Consider the following 12244-nt stretch of genomic DNA (forward strand, 5'->3'; position numbering starts at 1 on the left):
TTTCTATATATTTGATAATTTCAGCATTTTCTGTTTTATTTATCATAAAAACAATGCAACATTGTAAAAAACATGCCATACTATTAGAATTTAATAAAAAAAAATAATTGAATTAAAGGGATAGTTCACCCAAAAATGAAAATTACCTCATGATTTACTCACCCTCAAGCCATCCTCGATGTATATGATTATCTTTTGTCAAACAAACACAAAAAAATTTGTCCTGGGGTGCGTTTCCCAAAACCATCGTTAGCCAACTACTGTCGGAGGTTTTGTTGTTACTGACAAAGTTCAACGATTTGGTGTTTCCTAAAACCGCAGATCTACAAGCTTTAAAGGGACACTATTCTTTTTTCGAAAATATGTGCATTTTCCGGCTCTCCTACCATTTTTACCGTTTTGGAATCCATTCAGCTGATCTCCGGGTCTGGCGGTACCACTTTTAGCATTGCTTAGCATAATCCATTGAATCTGATTAGACCATTAGCGTCGCGCTAAAAAATAACCAAATAGTTTAGATATTTTTCCTATTTAAAACTTGACTCTTCTGTAGTTACATCGGGTACTAAGACAGACAGAAAATTCAAAGTTGTGATTTTCTGGGCGATATGGCTAGAACTATACTCTCATTATAGTTACTTTCAATAGCAGGGGACTATTTTCAGGCGCTGCATAATTTTACTACGCCTGATGCAGCCATGTTACAACAGCAAAGTCCTTGATTATTACGCTGAAATGGTAGTATAGTTCTTAGCCATATCAGCCTAGAAAATCGCAACTTTTAATTTTCCATTTGTCTTAATGATGTAACAACAGAAGAGCCAAGTTTTAAATAGGAAAAATATCTAAATTCTTTGGTTATTTTTTAGCGCAATGCTAATGGCCTAATCAGATTCAATGGATTATGCTAAGCTAGGCTAAAAGTGGTACTGCCAGGCCAGGAGATCAGCTGAATGGATTCCAAAACGGAAAAAATCAAATGTTTAACCCTAGGGTAGCTGTAAACTTAGCATATTTTTTCATAAAGTGGAGTGTCCCTTTAAGACCCTGAGGAATGAAGTGACATAAGAAGGAACTTGCACATGAATTAAATATCTTAAAATAAAACAACAAAGAACTAAATCACGATAACAAAATCAGTCTTCCAATGCAATGTACGTTAATTACAACAATAATCTAGCATTAAATCGATTTAAACAGATTATTAGTACTCCACCTCCCACGTAACATCATCAACTATGTTGTTGAACCAACATGGTTCAAATGATGAATGTGCGACAAAGTTACTATGTTTTTTTTTGTCTTGACTAGGTAGTTCGTTTCTCCAACTAAGCATTATACTATGGTGGTTTAGCAGTGAGTTACTTCGTTGTTCAGGAAACGAACCCCTGGCTGTTCCAAGCTATATACTGTAATGGTAGTAAATGCATTTTATTTGAAGCCCAAACCTTCCATCCAACCTTCACAGAAATAATCCACACAGCTCCAGGGGTTAAATAAAGGCCTTCTGAGTACAATCGATGCAATTTCGTAAGAAAAATATCAATATATAAGACTTTACAAATAAAAATAACTAGCTTGGTAACAAATGACGTGCATACGTTTCCAGCGTATGAAGTAGGACAAAGTGTATGAGACCTAGTGGCGTATTGAGGAGTGGCTCACCATTTACTACCATTAAAAGGCTTGCCAAAATGCAATGTCGGACAAAAATGTTTGGCGGACAAAATTTTGGTGCATCCCTAAGTAGATTGCCCAATGCTGCAGAAAGCACGATATTCTTCTCCACTAAATTACCTCTGTGAAACCAACGGCCAATTACTCTCACACAAGCAAAGATTGTAAAGTCACCATAACTGTGTTTGACAACTCCTGACTCTTACTTCATTGGACAAGCTGAACCTCAAATAGACAGAACTTGTGAGCTGTCTGGTGAGCACAAGATGAGCATTAAGGAAAACAGCATCAGATCTGTCTGTACCCAACCTGTCTTCTGCTCTGGAAGAATAATTACAGGAAGGCCTGTGGTAATTAGCTCACCTCTCACTGTGTTTGTCTGTTTTTAAGGCAGACAAAAAATACAAAAACCTGGAAGCTGACAAAGCCTCAGCCCAGGTTTGCCATATGGGAGCGGATGGTTAGTGTCGAACAGCATGTTGGGTTACGTGGAACAGAGTCAAACTTGTGAGCTTAGCCACAGGGTTCCCAAAAAACGAAGACACTCCACCTGATACCAGCAGTTAAACAGACACGACAGCAACGATTACCCATCACTTGTTGTTTGTTGTCGAGGATGTTTTAAAGGCAGAACTCTCTAGGCAGAGTTACACAATAAAGAAAAAACCGAGGCCGGTGTAAGAGTGTTTTTAGATGGATTGACGGAAACACCACTAGATCTTACATTTCATCAATCTTATTTTTGTGGATCGTGTTATTTTGTTTTCATAATTTGCTTAAATATAGCAGTAACATTTTACAATAAGAATGTATTTGTTAACATTTGTTAATGCATTAGCTAACATGAATTAAAATACACTTAATTTTAGTTTTTTAGTTTTAATTTCAGCACTTACTAATACATTTTTAAAATCAAAAGTTGTAACATTAATGCAAAATGAACTAACATGAACAACTACTGCGTACCAAACATGAACAAGGATTAATATAGCTACATATACGTTTTTCACAGACGCTAACATTTTTTTCAAAGTTTGATCAAACCTACAACCTTTTGTGCTGCTGGTGCAATGCTCTACCAATTGAGCCACAGGAACACAAAACTAATGCATTTACTAATGCTAACAAATACAACCTTATTGTCAAATGTTTACCAATATAACATAAACAGTATATGTCTGATAGCATGTCAAATGTGCCATCGTTTTCAAGCAAAATCATTGTATTTGTTTATTTGTGTGTTTTGGCAAGGGCAAATATACTCTAAAGTACAGGCCAAAATGGGCCAACATTTTTTTTCTTATTTGGGCTCTGCTAATTAAGATATCTTGTTTGCTTCTTTGGTGCTGACATCGTAACAGCTGCCGAGATCAACAAGCAAACTTTATGACTGCCAGTTTTACTGCAACTTTTTCCTAAATAACTTGTGGACAGTTCGAGAGCAGCCCGTAAGAGAGGATCTCTGCTGAACGTACTGACTCAGAGGAAGATAATAATAAACTCGCACGTCTTATTTCCAACTACAACAAAAAAGAAAAACTCCTCGCTTAAATGAAAGACTATGACAAATCGTTGTTGTAATGTTTTCTGTGTGGGTGTGCCGTATGTGAACGTGTCTGTGTGTGTGTCCCTGTTGGCTAAGCTGCAGGGTGACTATTCCCCCTGTCTTCCTACCATCTGCCCAAGAGAGAGATCCTCCAGCACAGCCCTGCTGCAGCCCTTTCACAATCAGCGCTTTTCCAGGCTGAAGCCAACAGAAAACGACATCCAGCTAACTTGGTGGTTCCAAGTCGTTCCTCACCTGCGTCAGAGATGACCTGTTAATCAAAAGAGATGAATTTAGGAGGCTCAAACATTTCTAAAGTTTCTATAACTTTTACATGAAATTAAAAATTGGAGAAAAAACTCGAAATGTTGCCCTAGGCCCTAAGAAGTAAAGGTTCTAACTGGGCTCATTTATGATTATTTTGTCCTGTGCTTCATGCATTTATACACTTTATGAATTTCAATATTAATGGTCAACTGACTTGAATATACAAAACATATATGCATTTGTGATCGTGCCTGTGAAAACCCAGCTAAAGTATTTTTTATGATTTACTGTTTTCTAAATAAAATCATCCTAATTAATGTAAAGAACATTCTGTGAATGTAACCTTGATATATTTCATATTGATTGATTAAAGTCACGACAAAGATTGAAATCAATGAGTGAAATCAAAATGTTATGCTCCTAATCTCAGAATTAGGTTAAGTACAGCTGGGCAAAATATCGCCTGCGATTCTCATGTGTGTCTAATCAGTAAAGCCGGTTCGGTGATGAGTAGTAAATCGTCATTACCTGCTTTCAAATGGAACGGTATTTACTACACAGAGTCATATTTCACCGAGGCAAAATCGCATACCGTATTTTCTGGACTAAAATTGCTCGGAGTGTAAGTCGCATCATTCAAAAATGCTTCATTGAGACGAAATAACATATATACATCACAGTGGACTATACGTCGGATTTATTTAGAAAATTATTTCACCAAATCCAAGCCGAAGGACAGACATTTAATCTGGAAAGGCAAGTTATTCAACGAAACAATAGCACACAGAACAGCAGGCTGAATGTCCGTACGTTAACGTAATACAAACAGTTATTTACACGATACAAAATAGCATACAGAACATACCTGGAATGCTGAGTAGGCTAAATGAACAGAACAAGCCAACGTGCATCAAGTTCGCATCACTGAATTCATTGAATTACATAAATACTAGGGGTGTCAAGATTCTCCAAATCCACAATTCGATTACTCCCTTTTTTTTTCGATTTTAATGTCGCGATTCGATTCTCTGTTTTTTTTTTTTAATTTTTGAAGACAAAAATGCTATGTCATTTTTATTTATTATTATTCTTATAGGTTCACATTAACATGCACATCGCATGCTTTTCCTCGCATGTGGGTTTGTGGGCTTAATTTACGCGAGAGAGCTTGTAGAGAGAGGATTCCTTCTTGCATGCACATGGACTTAATGCGCACGTCTTGGACTCCTAGCATCTAAAATAAATCCAGCACGTCATAAGCAGCTGCGCTTCTCTCTGTCTCACGGGCACGCGCTTTCGCATCTGTCCGAAGTCTAAACATAAACTAAAGTAGTAATCCTTACGTATTTGTTCAGTTGTATGCGTTTTATGCGAGTTGAGGCAAACTATCCCTTTTGTTAAAAATATAACCCACTACATCTTGGCGCCTCTCTCACTCTCGCGCACATGCAGAGAGCTGCGCTCTGTCCGAAGTCAGATCACTAGGTAGAAATCCTGTTTATGATATGCATTTCAAGGAGTTGTAGCAATACATCCCTCGTGTTTAACTCTTTCATAAACGAGTTATCTCGTCAATCTGCAATACCACTATTATTCCGCAACTTAAAAAACCCGGAAGTATTGCCCTAGGACAAACATATGTATGTCCGTGTATGTTTTAAAGATCGCTCTGCATCTAATCTCTATCAAAAGTCTGTCACAAAAATGGAATTATCTCAGCTTTTTGCTCAAAATTTTGTGTTTTTGATGAAACCTACACATATTTGAGAGATGATAAAAACAGAACACATGAAGGTAGGATGAAACAGATTTTTTTGTTTGAAAGCAGAGGGTCTGTTCTTTTATTTCATATATTGTATGTTTATATATTTAAAAAGGAGCATTTTCTGGAAGGCATTAAACTTTTGTGAAAATCATGAAAAATGCTGGCGGGGAAAGAGTTAAAATATAAATCGCGTTCTGCTGGACCAATGTTTTTAAAGGCACCTCTGAGAGATTTTTTTCTTGCTTGGTAAGCCGACCAGACATGACATGGGGTCGTGGTAGCACCAACAATCCCATTTTTTAATTTGAAGTTCGAAGTTGTGACTTAATTTTAAATCGAAATCGTGACACATTTCATAAATACTGGAGCAGCATATGCCGGACTCCTGCGGTAATGTTGTCTCTTGCCTCATAAATGTCAAAAATGACAAGGCGCACCTGACTATAAGACGCAGCACCAGCCAAATTATGAAAAAACGCGACTTATAGTCCGGAAAATACGGTACAATACCTGAGGCGATTTTCCACGATTATGAACACAATGTTGCGATCTTCTCTGTGAAATTCTGCTCTGTGTAGTAAATGCCGCTCTATCTAAGAGCAGGTGATGGCGATTTACTACTAATCACCAAACTGGCTTTACTGATGAGACATGCATGAGAATCGCAGGTGATTTTTTTTGGCCCAGCTCTAGTTATTAGACTATATAAATATGAGAGTATTAGCCTAGATGTCTCAAGCAGAGTCACATTTGTCAGATGCTTTTACCCAAAGCAACTTGATATGATTCAAGATATACAATTTTATAAGTATTTGTGTTCTCTAGTAATAAACCCTACAATCTTTTGAGATGCTCTACCAGTTGAGCTATAAAAACTCATTTAACATCTAATGAAAATGTAATACAGTATATTACTTAAATGAACACAGTAATATTTGACCTTATTTTGAGGAAAAAAACTATAAAATAAAAACTCAAAGCATGATTTCACCTCATTTAAATTGATGGTGGTCGTTCGTGATCAAGTTGGGACTCAAAACCTCCATTTGCTTGTAACACTCTCAAAGATGCTTAAACTCCCACTGAGCAAAGCGAGACTAAAATAAGTCATTTGTGTGTTTGGAAAGGCTTACCCTTTTCAGCGTACAGAGCTCCATTAGATAAAGAGGAGCAGTGCAGGCTAATTAGAGTCTGACCGTTTGGCCATTCTAGAGCAGAGATTCATTTGCACTGGCCTTACAAACTGCCCCTCTCTCTCTCTGCCTAATAGAAAAATAAGCTACTTCACTCGGCGTTGCTGGCAGTGACACCTGCGATGGAGGGGATAATGGTGCTTAATGGCCTTTTAAATTTTTATTCAGTCTGAGAATCATAAAAGAGGAGCCAGGCAGCCACTGGATCTCTTAATAATCCCAATGCTATGGCAACCAAAAGCAAGCCAAGCCCCCGGACTTCAGGTGGCTCACCGATCCACGCCTGTTTCTGCTTCTCATATTAAAGATAACCGGTGAAAAACAAAGATGTGAAGGAAGGGGGCTGATGGAAAACAGGAAAGAGGCACATTTCGAAATGTCTGCAAGGTCACCAAATGCCTCGTTTTGATGACCACTCATAATAGACGCACGCTGCCCGGGAGTCTTCAATGCATTTATTTGAAATCATGGCAGGCTTGGTCAACACAGCGAGGAATAGATTTTACATTAACAAGGGAGAAGAAAGTGATGGAGAGGAAAGAAAATGAAAGAGGAGTGTTTGTGCTTTGGAAGGCTGCAACTGTGTGTTTGCGGTCCCTGGCTGGAGACACAAATCCAGATCTGATATGCGTCTCAGCTTTTACACATATGAGACCTGCTGTATTACCAGACCATATCTTTTATTTATTTGCAGAGAGAAAGAGAGTGCTAATGCTCTGACACCATTTTGATCCTTTTATATGAAGAAGTCCAATTACAATTTCGACTAAATAAAAGGAAAATATATCATGGCGAGGACCTTGTTCATGATCCTAAAATATGCCTTTGTCCATTAAAACTTTTTTGGAGCTTTTTTTAAATCCTGCCTGTCTTATTAATGCTGGGATTAAGTTATGAGCAAAACAAACTTGGAGATGAAGCAAATGGGAATTTTGAGACGCTCAGCAGTCCTAGGCAGGTCCAGCAGTCAATCTTACGAGTGGTCTGCCGTCCACCCCAGTCAACTGAGCGCAATGCTGTGCCGTTTTAATGTCAGTGATAGACATCAAACCCTGTTCTTTCCCAAACTCCATCTGCTTCATACAGATGTCTCAATCAAGCCGCAGCTGCGTGGTGTCTGTACTGTCGGAAAGGGCCAGGCCTGTACTTCTACACACTTCTGTTTAGACACAGGAAGCGTACCTGCCATACGCCACATGCTACCTGACCCGTCCGTCTGCTGCCTGTCATGCAGCCCTCATGCGGACCCTCGACAAACTTACGCAAGCCTCTGAGCCAACATGCACACGCACAACAACACATACTGTATGCACAAGCGTGCACACACACAAACACTTGATTGGGGAAAAAAGCCAGAGGCAAAAGCCATTTCACTGTTATCAATTAAATACATGCACCATCAGAGATGAAATAATGGTTTGTTGTGACAAACTGCAGATTCTGTGCTTCTACTACTGTACAGTACAATATGTGTCCCTTCACATCTTTGTAGTGAGAGGAAGAATCGCAAAGAGTGAGTTTGAGAGTTTTGAGATAATGCAGCACTTTCTGACAGAATGCACAAAATACTCATACAGTGTGGAAAAGTTTGACCAAGCAATGACACCTAAACATCACAAAGTTAACAAAAAGCTCACGTAACACACGCTGTTTCTGCATTTCTGATGTTAATCTGGAGTACCTATAGAGTAGTATGACATCCTTCATATCTCTGAAGAGTCTTTAGTTTAATCAGATTAATTTATAAAAGAAAGATTAGCTTTACCGAATCTTTCCGATAACGTACGAAAAAATGAAGAAGGAGGAGTTACTACCGCGGGTGGAGCGAGTACGAGTCATGCAACACTATACAACACTGTTTTAACTTATGATTCACTACATGTTCGTGTCATTTATATATTATGCACGCGCCTATTTCCAACATAAGACAGAAGTCTTACTTACCCCGTGCAACTCGTCATGACCGGTTGGGAAAACTCCACTGCTACCCCGGATAATAAACTATATCCATTGTTTCCATAAGGCTGGCTTTCTTCTCCTTACATCTAAAAACACACTTCATCTTTCGTGCCATTGTTGAGTTTTGAAATTAAACAAAGCTAAGTGGCGTGATAAGATGTTTGCAAGTTCTAGCGTCTCCCGCTGATTGACGGGTGGGCGGGGTTTTCCGGGGGAAGTGCCCATATAAAGAAGTGATACGTATAGAAAACCACTGAAACGTCAGTTGGACCTGTAATCGAAAAAAACTTTCCGAAACTTGTACGAACCCTGGCGAAGTGCATTTGGCACAGAAATACTCTGTAACACGTCCAACTGCTTTTTTGACACTTTGCCTACGTTTAGCATGAGGAAACAACTCTATAACTGTGTTAATAAGTCAGAATGCTTGAAAAACCATTGAACACCCCCCCCCCCCTCCTTTAATAATTTACCAAAAAATGAAAAAATGTTAGCAGACCATTATGTCTCTGCGTTCTGAAGTAAAAGAGACACTGAGAGAGCTTCAGTCTTCATCAGTGAACTTCGGTTAATTATAAAACACATTGAATCACATCTGCACCTATAATTTTACTTTAACTGTCTGCCTGTCTGTCTGGGCTGGATGAAAATTATAATCGATCTTCAATTTAACAAAACAATAAACTTGGGAAATCCCTAAATGGATTCTTAATGTGTATGCTTTACTTCAGATGCAGGTCTTAACAATAAGGAGTGCCCGATGGCCCAGGGGCAAGCGTGAACGATGCTCTGGCACTTAAGGCACCATCACAAAATCATAATTTGCAAAAAAGCATCAGAAAAAAGTATAATTTGAATAGGTTTAAGCAGTGTTGTGCCTGAACCAGTTCATTGAACGATAGTTCATGAATTAGTTCATATTTGGGGCAAACGTGAACGTAATGTATTACTGCCTGATGAACGTTACTGTGAACTCGTTCATTCTGGTGTTTGTGAACGGCACGCTCTCTCAGTTAACGTCGTTCAATAGGGTGCCAGATTTCTATAGAGTCTTCCAGGCAAAAACACAGCTAAAACACACTGTAAACAAGCCTTAATTTGTAGCGGTAAAAACACCCAATCTGGCAACACCAGCCACCAGTGTTTTACGGCTGCATGCGTCATTAATACAAAAAGCAGCATGGAGGTGACAGCAGCATGTAGGCGACAAAGCAGCAATGAGGATGAGGATGGGAAAAATCTTACATTTCTGTGCAAACTTTGCCCGCCGGCTTTCAAACAGAAAATCCGCAATTTAGTCACATCCACAGCAAACCTGAAACGGCACATTGAACTAAGGGGGTTGCACACCGGACGAGAAGTGCCGCAAAACACATTATGTTTTATAAATGTACACACACATTTACTCTGGACACTGCTAAAATCCCTGCCGCGCCACTCACATAGTTTAACATTAAATAACATCATATTTGTCCCAAATCTTTAACGATTAACATAGGCTAACGCATATTTTGGATCTTGAAATAGACTCTGACTAAGCTCACAAAGCTCACGCGTTGTCCTACACGCGACTCCGTGCAGCGCTTCTCGCCCGGTGTGCAACCCCCTTGAAGCACCTGGCTAGCATTTTAAGGTATGTGCAAGCAAATACAAAAATTACAAGACAGTCAATGCTACTGTAAACTCTGGTTGGATAAGGATTTAAAGTTGAATATGAAATCTGACACATTTAGATTCAGTGTTAAAACTGATAAAATAATTGCTGTCTGTGGTTCTATATGGGCTATAATGGCAATAATTCTTAAAAATAATATGGGGAAAAAAACTATAAATTAGTTCATTTTTGGAACTGTGAACTAGTTCAATTTTTTTAAATATGAACTATGCACTGAACTAGAAACTGAACTTTGAACTAGTTTGAACTTTCCCAACACTGGGTTTTAGGCCTTGCCAATGGTACTACAATCACACAACTGGTGGCCAATACACAAAATGACAACATAAACATCAGTTGAGGGCTGCAACTCCACTTTTTAAATGACAATATCCTGGCCAGACCACTGTTGTCAGTGATTTAAGTATTTGAAATGAAAATGATTTCTTAATGTCTAGTGACATATCAGGGCCATTTTATGATTAATTGATATAAATTTCTTACATACTGCTCCTTTAATTCCGAAAACAAAACGCATGTGTAACAGTATATTGGATTCGTGCATGTGGGTCTGAAAGTTACAACAAATAAATTCCATGTATGCAAAACTAATTTTAAATCTACCTTTCTGTCTGTCTGTCTGTCTGTCTGTCTATTTATTTATGCTTACTCTTGTAATACTGTAATTTTACTTAATTTCAAATCTCTCATTCCATGTCAAATGTTTTGTAAATGAAAATCTATAGTTTCTTCCCATGCCAATATATAAGCTAAATAGTTAAAAAAGGTAAGATCCACTTTGGAGACCCTATGCATTATCTCACGTGACTTTTCATCTATTATTACAGGTACATACACGACACACTTAAGGAGGACAATGAGAAAGAAACAACCTGAAGGGAAACAAGACACTGCCTCCCTCTGAGCCTTCATCTGATCAATCTGCCACAGACAAACCAGTGACTTACACACTGTTCAGAAACTGTAATTATTGTTTTGTTTTATTAGTGTATACTGTAGATACTCGTGTGAATATTTCGGGGAGGTCACTGACAGGTATCTAGTTGTTTTGGGTAAAGCTCTGTGTCTTGTTTTTTTCCAGGTTGATTAAAAATCCTCTGTTGTTTTCCTTCAGAGTCACGCCGATATAAAGCTAAGCCAGCAGCTCATCAAGCGCGCCACATGATACCCACATTAAAGGTAATGTTACTGCAACACCATCTCGCATAGTTTTATTCTGCTCTCCGCCTTTAATGAACGTGGCAGAATTACGCCGCTTTAAAACCGGCTGCTTTATTGTTCTATTTGTTTATCTATTTCTTATTTCCCCGTCTTTTCCCTGCTTTCATCAGTCATTCTCCGGTGCTTTCATTTTATTGGCCGCTCCGCAGCGGTACTGTTGATCGCTGCCCATTTTCGGATTAGGAGATTAAGTTATTCATCACTCACCGAGCTCCCCGCTGCGCCCCTGCTATCAGGACACCGGCAAATCAAAACATCTCTGCCAGCCATTTCAAAATAATTGAATGCACAATAATTTCCCTATTAATACATTTCTCATATTAGAGATTATGCACGAAACATCCACATTATCTGTGGCAGTGTTTTCCTTTTCCTTTTTTCCCTCTCTGCGTTAATGCCTTGCTCCTCTCCAGTAAATCTAATAGACAGGATTGAATAGCTCACGCCACGATGAAGGGATAGCTTACAGATAGCCTCCCCTTTTTTATTTATTCATTTTGCCTCTCCTTCTCTGGTGGAGGATGCAGTAGAAAATTAAAGAAAATCGATCATTTTGGAGCAGGGTGGTGGGGATGGGCTGTGACGGTTGCTAAGCCAACAGTAACTCAGCCTCTCACAGCTGTCTGTGAGAAGTTTTGTCATTTTTATAGATAAGTCTCATATTTATTTATTTTTAATCTGGTCATTTGTAAAGCTTTAATAATTACACAGATCTGAATCCAATTTTTACAGATTTTTATCATTAAGTAGTCTTTTCATTCATTTTCAAATTTAATTTCACTACACTACTTCAATGTCTTATCTTCATAACTTAACCTCAACATATATATTTGTTTTCTTTTTATTTATTTTTTAAAATACTGAATCAGCAAACTGAAATTTTTTTTTTGTAAAACTGTCACTACATTATATCTGAAATTTTGCAAATTTTAAGAATAATT

General features: G+C 38.3%; 1 long non-coding RNA gene across 9 annotated transcripts in view; it reads right to left on the bottom strand.

Moving 5' to 3' along the window:
- LOC129416802 (uncharacterized) overlaps nt 1–12244 on the bottom strand; it is a 342254-nt gene that overhangs the window by 238215 nt on the left and 91795 nt on the right. For all 9 annotated transcript variants that reach the window (XR_012372153.1, XR_008635554.2, XR_008635548.2 and 6 more), the window contains exon 5: nt 3352–3494. This is a non-coding gene — a long non-coding RNA (uncharacterized lncRNA). The remainder of the gene's footprint in view (nt 1–3351; nt 3495–12244) is intronic.

This window comes from Misgurnus anguillicaudatus, chromosome 11 (assembly GCF_027580225.2).
Source record: "Misgurnus anguillicaudatus chromosome 11, ASM2758022v2, whole genome shotgun sequence".
In the NCBI taxonomy this organism is placed as follows: domain Eukaryota; kingdom Metazoa; phylum Chordata; class Actinopteri; order Cypriniformes; family Cobitidae; genus Misgurnus; species Misgurnus anguillicaudatus.